The sequence below is a fragment of the Amblyomma mixtum genome, chromosome 6, assembly GCF_055824585.1.
Source record: "Amblyomma mixtum isolate Tamu chromosome 6, ASM5582458v1, whole genome shotgun sequence".
NCBI classification, from domain to species: domain Eukaryota; kingdom Metazoa; phylum Arthropoda; class Arachnida; order Ixodida; family Ixodidae; genus Amblyomma; species Amblyomma mixtum.
Genome location: NC_143017.1, coordinates 50,673,450 through 50,685,685, shown reverse-complemented (window position 1 = coordinate 50,685,685; position 12,236 = coordinate 50,673,450).

The window sequence follows — 12,236 nt, the reverse complement described above, 5'->3', positions numbered from 1 at the left end:
GGATTTTTTAAAATTAATTTATTTATTTTGTGGTGTTGATCAATTAGAATATTACTGAAAATGTTATCGCTTAAAGGTAATTGATTAGAAAAGCAGAAGAAAAAACAACCACATGCCGCCGGTGGGATCCGAACCCACGACCTCCGAATTACGCGTCCGGTGCTCTACCTCTGAGCTACGGCGACGGCTGTCAATTCTTCTGCTTTCGGGGGTATTTATGTTTACAAATAACCTAACCTTGAGAGTGTTCATCAGCGCCACCCACGTTCGTAAGCGGCGGACGTAGAACGTCCTGAGTTACCGCTGGTGTGACGTAGAACGCCATCGAACGGCGAGGGTGGAAGCGGTGTGAGAACCCTCTTATGCTTCCTATGGCGTCAAGGCTGCCAGAACCGAGGCCCTCGCTAAGCAATTAAGCAAACAAGGGAAGGGGATTGAGGGGCTCGTTATAAATATGAGAGAAGCCAACAGCCACAGAAACCAAGGGGCACAGGGGATTTTTTAAAATTAATTTATTTATTTTGTGGTGTTGATCAATTAGAATATTACTGAAAATGTTATCGCTTAAAGGTAATTGATTAGAAGAGCAGAAGAAAAAACAACCAACCGTTCGATGGCGTTCTACGTCACACCAGCGGTAACTCAGGACGTTCTACGTCCGCCGCTTACGAACGTGGGTGGCGCTGATGAACACTCTCAAGGTTAGGTTATTTGTAAACATAAATACCCCCGAAAGCAGAAGAATTGACAGCCGTCGCCGTAGCTCAGAGGTAGAGCACCGGACGCGTAATTCGGAGGTCGTGGGTTCGGATCCCACCGGCGGCATGTGGTTGTTTTTTCTTCTGCTTTTCTAATCAATTACCTTTAAGCGATAACATTTTCAGTAATATTCTAATTGATCAACACCACAAAATAAATAAATTAATTTAAAAAAATCCCCTGTGCCCCTTGGTTTCTGTGGCTGTTGGCTTCTCTCATATTTATAACGAGCCCCTCAATCCCCTTCCCTTGTTTGCTTAATTGCTTAGCGAGGGCCTCGGTTCTGGCAGCCTTGACGCCATAGGAAGCATAAGAGGGTTCTCACACCGCTTCCACCCTCGCCGTTCGATGGCGTTCTACGTCACACCAGCGGTAACTCAGGACGTTCTACGTCCGCCGCTTACGAACGTGGGTGGCGCTGATGAACACTCTCAAGGTTAGGTTATTTGTAAACATAAATACCCCCGAAAGCAGAAGAATTGACAGCCGTCGCCGTAGCTCAGAGGTAGAGCACCGGACGCGTAATTCGGAGGTCGTGGGTTCGGATCCCACCGGCGGCATGTGGTTGTTTTTTCTTCTGCTTTTCTAATCAATTACCTTTAAGCGATAACATTTTCAGTAATATTCTAATTGATCAACACCACAAAATAAATAAATTAATTTAAAAAAATCCCCTGTGCCCCTTGGTTTCTGTGGCTGTTGGCTTCTCTCATATTTATAACGAGCCCCTCAATCCCCTTCCCTTGTTTGCTTAATTGCTTAGCGAGGGCCTCGGTTCTGGCAGCCTTGACGCCATAGGAAGCATAAGAGGGTTCTCACACCGCTTCCACCCTCGCCGTTCGATGGCGTTCTACGTCACACCAGCGGTAACTCAGGACGTTCTACGTCCGCCGCTTACGAACGTGGGTGGCGCTGATGAACACTCTCAAGGTTAGGTTATTTGTAAACATAAATACCCCCGAAAGCAGAAGAATTGACAGCCGTCGCCGTAGCTCAGAGGTAGAGCACACCGGACGCGTAATTCGGAGGTCGTGGGTTCGGATCCCACCGGCGGCATGTGGTTGTTTTTTCTTCTGCTTTTCTAATCAATTACCTTTAAGCGATAACATTTTCAGTAATATTCTAATTGATTAACACCACAAAATAAATAAATTAATTTAAAAAAATCCCCTGTGCCCCTTGGTTTCTGTGGCTGTTGGCTTCTCTCATACTCCTAATTTTAGTACACTATAATACCGCCGCTCCAGCATCACGTGTTCACTTCAGCGCACCTAGCGGCAGAAGCAGGAAACACATTGGTCGCGGCGCCTCGCGCGACGGCGCGAGCTGGGGCCCCGTTTCTCCTATGTCGTTACGTCACGCATCACGTGGTTCTCCTTGGTCACGACGCCTCGCGCGACGCCGCGAGTTGGGCCCCCGTTTTTCATCTGCTGTGACGTCACGCATCACGTGGTATGACATGGAGGTCACGAAAGGTCAATGGTAACGACACCGCCGCGCTCGAGGAGCTGGGTTGGGCTATTTTAGTATACTTCGCATAAAAGCAACAACACCAGTAGTTGCCGGTAAACATGCCGACCGGAATCGTAAGGACTGCTGAATTGGCTGAAGCGGGCGGCTCTCGCTTGGAAGGACGCCGCCATGTTTCCACGCTAAGGGCGCAAAAGCCGCAACTGCCGATTGCGTTCGTACGCTAACGCTATTTCCCCGTTAGCGTTCTGCGCATGCGCACGCTGGACCCGCTATTCCGCTATGCACGCAGTTACGCAAAGCCCGCAATACTAAAACTCTCTAATATTAAAACGCTCTAATGTTCAGTTGTAGATTTGTAAAAGTCGTCACATTGCTTTAAATCCTCTTTGGCTCGCGCAGTTGCGGCTTTTGCGCCCTTAGCGTGGAAACATGGCGGCGTCCTTTGAAGCGACAGCCACCCGCTTCAGCCGATTCAGCAGCTCTTGCGATTCCGGTCGGCATGTTTACCGGCAACAACTGGTGTTTAGGGATGTAACCGAAAATCTAAAGAAAGACCGGAGGATATATCCGCCACCGGATAGATCCCTGAATAAAAAGGAGTCGTACGACTGGAGAAGACTCAAAGCTCGAAATTTCTTCTCGCCCCTGTGGAGGAGTTGGACGGGTGCCAGAGGGCGGAAGAGGGACGGTGCAGAAACCGAAATTTGTTAATTTTGCGGCCACGTGGCAACATTAGATCACATAATTTGGAGATGCGTTCGTGCCCCAGGGCACAACGCGATTAAAACTAGCGATGAATGGTGGGAGACCACGCTGAGAAGCTCCGACGAAAAAACTCAGCGCTTCGCCGTCCGCCTGGCGGCCGAGGCTGAAGACCTCTTCTCTTAGACGGGAGCGGATGTCCTCCGGCCGCGGTGCGACAGACTGCATCCCCGGACGCCTGCGTGCGGACCCGGAGGTGGCTGCCGCGCCATATTCGGCAGAAATAAATGTTCTTCCTCCTCCTCTTAAAAAACGTTGGCTCACGCTGCGTTCACCAGTTACAGTGGGGGGCCGCGCTGCTCGCCTGGGACCCGGATTCCGGGTCACGAGAAGGGCCGCAGAGCCCGCCGTTCGTCCACCTGGCGTCCAGCCTTGGAAGAGGCCCAATATGGAGATGAGAGGACTGCCCCTATTCGTGACCTCAGTCATGGAAGATGACCCCATTCTTTCAGAAAATAAACTGCAATCTCTTTCTATCTCGCCTTGCTCAGCATGTTCCACGAGGACTGCGCGTGAGTCTGCTGGGCCTCCTTTGCGCCGTGTGCTGGCTGTGCCCCCAGGTTACTCCGGAACGCTGTTACTGATGGCGGCGCAGCTGCAAGGACTCGTGCTCAAATCGTTTCGATACCAGGCTAAACACGTGCTTTCGCACGTCTACTCAGTTGAACTGCGTTAAAACCCTGCCACTTTTTTTTCGCGGCGCCTCGCAGTGATACCCAGTTTATAAGGTGGGAGCAGACATTATGTCTGTCTCGCACGTCAAACGTATCTGATCGCCATTTTGAGTATGACGATATTATCAAGGACTACAAGCAAGTTGTAACCGAACAAGAGGTGCGAATTCCTCGCGGCAACTGCTCGCTACGCGATGCTTCCCTGCATTCTTCCGCTCTCTTCTGGAGCCAATTTCAAAACCAAAAAAAAAAAAACGTGAAATGCAGCGCAAGTCACCCAATAAGCGTGCTTCCATGCAGGCTTATAAGTCCGGATATCCTTGCATCGACAGTACACACTGTGTCGTCTCCAAGCGAGTGGTTCGTTTGCTCTCACTTCGAATGAGCTTGCACCGCTTTCCTGCTCCTTAAAGGGCAAAGGACAGTCATTGGAGGGGTATCCGCTTCAAGGCGTCGGTAATTATCCGGCGCTGGTCAGCAGCAGCGGAGCTGGCCAGGAGAGTCTCCCAGTATGACTCCGCCGTGATTGGGGATGGAGGGTGTGGAAAGGTAGGGCACTTCAGAAGGATATGAATAAAGTCTCCTGGTTTCCCGCAGAGCTTACAGGAGGAAAGGGTCGGGGTGGCGGGCATGAAGAAGAATAGGGTACGTAGCAGTGCGGGTCTGGAGTCGGCGCTAGTGGGAGGCCTGGGTTAGGATTAGAGAGGGAGCCGGCGGTGCGTAAACGCTCCGGGTATCTCGGTAGATCCGGACCTCCTCGTTACCTGGGAGGCCTGCGTGTGCGAGGTTCCAGATAAGGGTTACAGGGCGGGTGGGGTGCCAGAAGCGTAGAAGCCGAGCCACGGTGCGGGATATGGCCTTTAGCGAAATTAGATAGGGCGGATTTTGAGTCGGAGAGAATTTTGGTGGCAGAGGTGGAGATAAGAGCGAGCGCAATGGCTCCTTTGCAATTTCTGATGAGTCTGTGGTGATGGAGCCTGATGCGAGCAATCGGGCCTGATTGTTAGCGACGGCAAGGACCATGCGGGAGCCCGACGAGTACGCTGCCACGTCCACATAGGCTACCTCGGAATTGTCGCCGTACAGCTTGTGCAGGGCTTTGGCGCGGGCTGCCCTGCGTTCTCCGTCGTGCTCCGGGTGCATGTTCTTAGAGATGGGATGGATGATGAGATGGGAGCATAGGTCTGGAGGTAGGGGGGCCTCCTCGGTAGGATGGATGATCGGGGCGATGCCTAGCTGACAGAGCAGAGTGCGGCCTGTCGCGGTACCCGACAGGCGAGTCAGCTGTGCTGTTAGAGTGTCTTCTGCCAGCTCCTCAAATGTTCATGATGGGTTTCAAAGCGCGACAAGACGGAGACGAAGGGAAGAAACACACACGACAAGCGCTTACTAGCAACTAAAAACGTTTATTGCAACGCTGGGAATAAATAGGGGTCACAGAAAACATAACATTTATGTTTTCTGTGACCCCTATTTATTCCCAGCGTTGCAATAAACGTAGTTGCTAGTAAGCGCTTGTCGTGTGTGTTTCTTCCCTTCGTCTCCATCTTGTCGCGCTTTGAAACCCATCATGAATGTTTACCAACTAGCCCAACTTTCTGCCCTCCTCAAATGTGTTGTGGGTACCGAGGTTGAGGAGCCGGGCAGTAGAGGTGCTGGGGGGTAGGCGGAGGGCGACCTGAGAAGCGCGTTGATGCGGTCCCGCTCCTTCTGCTTTAGGGGGAGGTAGACAGGGATGATTTAGAATGATAACAAAGGCCAGTTTTTTTAGGGCTGTCCCGCAGCATGTCATGCAGTTGAAATACTCAAGCAGAGCAAAGGGGACGGACGCTTTCTGCAGCCGAGATTAGACCGCCGAGATTAGACCATCCGGAGTTATATCGACCAGCACTTCTCTACTCGTGTCGAACTCAGTACGAATCCGAATCGTCAGATTCACCTCAAAGGAGGCCCTGCAGCCAATGGCGTCGACCGATTTTCATGACGTGGTCGTTAATCCCATTTCATGGAGGCCCAAGTTAGTCAGCTGTGATTTCACGCTATAGGGGATTAACTGCGGCGCCATGAGACCCCGTCGACTCCATCGTCTCGATGGGCCTCCTTTGAGGCGAATACGTCACTTTGATCTTGAGCTGCATTCGACTATAAGAAGTTGGGGGGTCCTGCACATGCGGTCATGTGCGAGTGGGGTTACCTTTGCTTTCTGTATGCGCCAAATATTTTTACGTACCTTGAGTTGAGTGCAAATCTAAGGTTCTACGAAGTTAAAATTTGGTAGATCGTATGTGCCTTAGCCTAGCTACACATCCTGGTATTGACTGAAAGATGTCTTGTTCTGTGGATGTTTGCCAGGTTTCAGAACGGGGCTATCATCGCCAGCTTCCACTCCGTGGCGATGCACAAGGCAGTGAAATAGCGTAGTGCACACAGAGGTAAGGGGAAACGGTCACGTAAGAATATTATGCAACAGAGGTTGGTACGCAAAGCCCCAGAACACCTACGCCTCAAACCCGACCAAGTGAACCACGCGCAAATGCAGTGCCCTGGAAGCGAGCGTTTAGAGATTTGCATTCCAAGCAGCGTGTCTTTAAAGGTGCTGAAACACCAAAATTATCGTACTGTATTCTTGTCTTGAATGATGCGTAAGACATTAATTAGTAAGCATGAATCACCATGCGAAATTGGCCTATACGCTCAGCACCTAACTTATAGTTTGATTTGGTTTCCCACGCAGTTTCGGTTTCCGTTAAGCAGTCAGAAGACCGTTGCAACTTCACAATACCCAATAAAGGCATGCCCGGCCTGCTGAGAGATTTCACCACATGGTTTGGAACTGCCCCGAGCAACGTGAAGCTTACCGTTTACAGCAACTCAGCCATGAGCAGTGGGAGGCGAAACTGGCTCACACAGAGCTCGCCCTTCAGCTCCAGCTTATTGGTGAGGCCTGGAGGGCCGTATCCGCCAACGGTTTCCCGGACCTGGGTGAACCGCCCACGTAATTACTCTACATTAATAAAGTTTATTCTCTCTCTCTCTCACACAAGCGAGCTCCAGATCACATGATGCGTACAAAAACTGCAATATAAAAGCTCTTTGTTCACATGCTATCATTCTGTTTTCTGGAGCAGTTCAGCGTTTACAAAATAACGAATGCATTGTGACCACAAAGCAGTGGTTATGTTCGAGTTTTTATATGCCTCACGTGATCATACTCACTTGTGACGTCACAACCATCGTAGGGCAACTGAATACCAAACAAAAACTACAGAAAGAAAAAATTAAATTACAAATTGCTTATTGAGCGCTGATGAATTCCACATTGCGAGCCATGTTTACTAATGAGCAGATCATTCAAGAGCACAAAAACACTCCGAAAAATTTCGTGCCTCTACCCCAGTAACATTCATCATCATCAGCAGCAGCCTGACTACGCCCACTGCAGGGAAAAGGCCTCTTCCACTTCTCTCCAATTAACCCTGTCTTTTGCCAGCTGCGGCTATCGTATCCCCGCAAACTTCTTAATCTCATCCTCCCACCTAACTTTCTGCCGCCCCTTGCTACGTTTGCCTTCTCTTGAAATCCACTCCCTTACCATTAAGGGCCATGGTTAGCCTTCGCATTACGTGCCTTGCTCTTGTTGATCTTGCCCAAGCCCATTTCTTCCTCTTGATTTCTTAGTCTTGATGAACAAACCAATTAACCCTTTAACACTAGCAGTGTTTTGTCGGCATTCAAAACTTTTGCGACTTGAGGGTACAGCACTGCCTTGCTGACCTCCTTATATTATTTTTCTTTCTTTCTTTGCATAGCGCCCCAATAATTTCCTTGTTTCATCTGAAGTATCTCATTGTCTTTATTCGGGTGAAGTTTCTACTTTTCAGATGCTCTCGTTTACTTTGCACCTATTATGTTGTTGTTGTTCACCTTCTACAATGGCGCATACCCACACAGGGGGATCGGCCAAGAAGAGGGGTGCATAGAGAGTTTTGTGATTTTTTGTTTTGTTTTCTAGGGAAAATAAATAGATACGTTAAGGAACAAATAGAAATAACAGAATGCTGGGGAAGAGAAACTTAACAGAAAGCCGAAAGACCAAAAAAAAACGGGAAATGCATAACGCACGCAGCAGATGGACTCTGTAAGATCTGTAGCAGGGGGAGTTGAAAAATAAATAAATAAATAAATAATAATAATAATAATAGTAACAGGAAAAAAATTATAACCTATTATGTTTTTTCGCGCTTCATTCTTCTTTGCACCTTATTTTTTTGCCAGGGCGCATACCCTTACGGTTTATGGCACACTGCAGCCACGAAGACGACGTTGACAAGAACGAAGCGGATATTTGGCCTACGAAGAAGGTGACGTGTCCCTCGAGTCTGGAAGCACGGTGTCTTTGCTGAGGCAGGCAACTGGGCGAAATGCTTGTGTCTGCTCTAATTATCATCTCCTTGTCGGCAGCTGACGCTATTTGGGTGAGTGATCGAGCAGCTTCTTTCATTCCGCGCTATAGTGTCATGGGTGAGGGACGTCGTTCTACCGAAATAGAGGATCAACGTCGTAGACTCTTGTACGGTTTCGTGTGCAGCGCGATATGGCATAGGAAACGTCCTCGTTACCTCTTCCGATTTTGTGTGACAGCCCGCTGCGGTCGTTAGGGAAAACAGCGAAACGCTGCTGGCTTCCACTTCGTCGCTGATCTGTATACGGCTAGCAGTGGATCAGCTGCAGCTGTTGAGCGCCACGCAGGTCAGGAGGCTGCATGCCCTGTATTGTTGCAAAAGCAACACTACGCGAGTCGCCGAGCCATTTCGCAGAGCTGACTAAAGGCCATACTGCGCATGCGCGTGGAGCAGTGACGTCACACGCCGCAAAGCTGGTGCACCGCCGCCGTTGCTGCGGGGGTGACCCAGAGGCGCCGCCGCCGCGCTCGCCAGTTGCGCATGCGCAGTAGCGGCGCATAGCTGGCATGCCGGGGCCATCGCCGCTCTCTCTCTCCTCGTTGCTTTCCCAATCCTCCAGTAATAACCAGAGCTAAACCACTGCCAATTTTCATATCTTGTTCTCATGGGACTTCTAATCCATCTCGCCACGCGCGCCACATTGATCGACTTTTGTCTCCCATAAGCCAGTAGCCGAAGCTGGTTGACAGCCGTGAATAGAGAGATTACTGCCTCTCAATTTTCACAATAATGGCTATATCCGCTTGCTTACAAGTCAGACGCGGTAAGCAACGTGTCTGTGCTAAACGGTGGAGAGGAATATATTACCTTCTGTTCACTATAGCCACCCATCACGTCTGACCCTCTCTCACTTTCCCTATCCCTCCTCTATCCTAAAATGGCGAGGAGTTTTTCTTTCTCTACTTGGCTCCCTGCCGAAAGAGGCAGATGGTGCAGTAAAAGACGACGCCTCGGCTCGAAACACAGGAACAGACTAATAAGAGCTGACGCTGTGAAAGGGAATGGACTTGGTTTATTGGGGTTTAACATCCCAAAGCAACTCAAGCTATGAGGGACGCCGTCAGGAAGCGCTCCGGAAATTTCGACCACCTGGGGTTTTTTAAAGTGCGCTTACATCGCACAGTACACGGGCTTCTAGAATTTCGCCTCCATCGAAATGCGACCGCCGCTGTAAAAGAAATGTTATAGCAGTAAATAGGCTTTGATGGTAAAATGAGAAGATGATTAAAGAAGCGCGTTTAGTTCTTACAGGGCTCGATACTATTTTGCTAGCTTTTGGTTTTCCTCAACGGAAAAGCTGGTTTCATAATTGGTTTACCTTTCCGGACTCGTGCAGCGCCATGCTGGGGAAATATACGCAGAAATAGGACTGAAGAGGGACCTTGGAATTAAAAACACTAAGCCAAAAAACCCATATAGCATGGGATAGAATACCATAATCTATATTTTTCTCTGTTGCATAATTTTTTGGAGTGTATTAGGTATCCACCATATTTGGACTCGCACCTTTTTATTTTTGCGGTCGTCTATAATTTGTGCTGTAGAGCGGTACTCGATAATTATACTGGCGGAGTTGGTCAGGTGGCGGTGTTACTTGAACGATTCATCTGCATAATTAAAGTAGAGTCTTCGCTCTTCTGCTTAAATTCTGGAGGCGGGCCGCGTTCTCTAGCGCCGGCCCGTCTTCCTATACAGTTGCGGATTAGCTGTTGGGCGCCGCTACCTTTAAAGTGTTGGTCTACCAATGCGAACGTTTCCCGTTGTCGCTCTCAGCTTCAGACCGACCAGCTTTCCGCTTTCAGACCATGGTACCGCTCATCAGGATATCCACCGGCAAGGTGACAGCTATTTCCACTAACCATCCTAGTCGTATACTCTGTGAGCCGAAAAAAAAATTGGCAGTGGTTTAGCTCTGGTAAAAAGAGGAGGATTGCAAAAGCAACGAGGAGAGAGAGAGAGAGACGATGGAGAGCGCGCGGCAGCGCCGGCGGCCCCGGCACGCTAGCTATGCACCGCTACTGCGCATGCGCAACAGGCGAGCGCGGCGGCGGCACCTCTGAGTCACCCACGCAGCGACGGCGGCAGTGCGCCAGCTGTGCGCCGTTGCGGTTCTGTGCTTAAGGGCAGAAGTTCAGTCGAGATTAGACGTAAATCAGAGAGCTGTTGGAAGATTAGCACTAGGTGCCCACGGCAAAACCACAAACGAGGCAGTACAAGGGGATATGGGCTGGGCATCTTTCGAGGCACGGGAAGCTAAGAGTAAAATACTATATGAAGAACGCCTGAGGAAATTGGACGATAACAGATGGACAGCTAAGGTATTTAAATATTTATACAGAAAGAACGTTGACTCACAGTGGCGGAAAAGAACTAGAAAACTAACCAGTAAGTATGCCGGTCATGAGGACGGAGAAAGAAAGAGCATTAAACGACAGGTTAAAAACGCGGAAGTTAAAAATTGGATGAATTCAATGGAAAAGAAACATAGTGTAGAACTATATCGATTCTGGAAAAAGCAGATCAGGAAAGAATTTTTCTATGATAACTCAAGAGGCAGTGCCCTACTTTTTGAAGCTAGATCAGGTTGTCTTAGAACGCGCAGCTACAAAAAGAAATTTAACGAAGAAGATGACACATGTGCAGTGTGTGGTAGATCTGTGGAAACAATTGAACACCTCATAATCAAATGTGATGGTATCCATCCGGATGTCGATGCAGGCACAGTCACTCTTTCTGAGGCCCTAGGGTTTAAAGATAACAATGGTCATGTAAATAAATCTGCAGTGGAAGTCAGCAAAAAGCGATTGGAGGATTGGTAGCTGAAAAGCAGAGATGTGGCATAAGGTTAGAATAGTAGGAAACCGTAGGAAAAGTTGATGGAGAATCTTAATGAGAATTGCCAACACAGTAAACAAAAAAAAATAATAAAGAAAAGCTGAGCATGGTGGCAATTGCCACCACCCCGTTTCAAAGGGGGCGCTCCTATCCATCCATCCATCCATCCATCCAGCCGTGTGACGTCACTGCTCCTCGCGCATGCGCAGTATGGCCTTGCCTCAGCTCCGCGAAATGGCTCGGCGACTCGCGTAGCATTGCTTTCGCAATAAAAATGGTTTGATGATTAGTGGGGACCTCTCTGACGTTGACGTGGAAAGGTCGAGAGGTGCGGAACAACCTGTAACTCGCAGGGGCAGTCCGCCGCCGCCGTGGACGAGGAGGAGGATGGGTGCGAGAACACGATCAGCCCGTACCTGATCAACGCGAGCCACTCGCGCATCGAGATGCTGTGGAAGAAGGCGCACCTGGCGTCCGCCTACTGCCTCTGCCGGGGCAGCGTGGCCCGCGCGGGCTTCACGGCCGACTTCGAGGGCTGCGACGGCGGCGCCCCCTGGCTCTGCCTCCTCCACAGCGACCCGGATGCGCCGGCCGCCGCCATCAGCGCCGCGCCCCTGGAGCCGGCCACCGAGCACGTGTTCTGCGCGCGACGCCGGTGTCCCGGGGGCGGGTACAGCCCGCACGCGGAGTGCGCCAGGGTGCGCACCGCACAGCGGGAAGGTATACGCGCCCACTGCTGAGGGTGTTTTTTTCTGGGCATCATCTCGTGTACTGTATAGAATCTTCTGGATTATGGGTAATGGAGCCGCTGGCCGGAACGGGTAGCAGCGGCCCGAGCGCCTTCTGCTACGTCATTACGCAGTCGAGGAGATGGTAAGGAACGGGAGACGGGTGGTAACAGTTAAGCAGTCATTGTCACCAATCTAGTTGTGCGGTGATGAAGCAGCGGACGCCGGCCCACTGGCCTTCGTTCCAGCCCAGTTGTGAGAAAACGACACGTGACACGTACGCCGGCGGATCACGTGTGCTCGTCGGTGTGGCGCCAATCGATCTCGGTCGCTTGGTTTCAGATTATTATGCCGGAAGAGCCAGGGGTCCATGCGCGTTAAAGTCGAGCATAACAGTACTATTCGAAAGTGTAAAAACTTATATGGCTATTACTAACGACCAGCTACTAATACGGCGTCTAAATGCAACGGCAAAAAGTGACTGTTAGGTTTTAGGTAACCATTACATCAGTACATGTTGTCTGTTTCCTGACGTCTGGCGC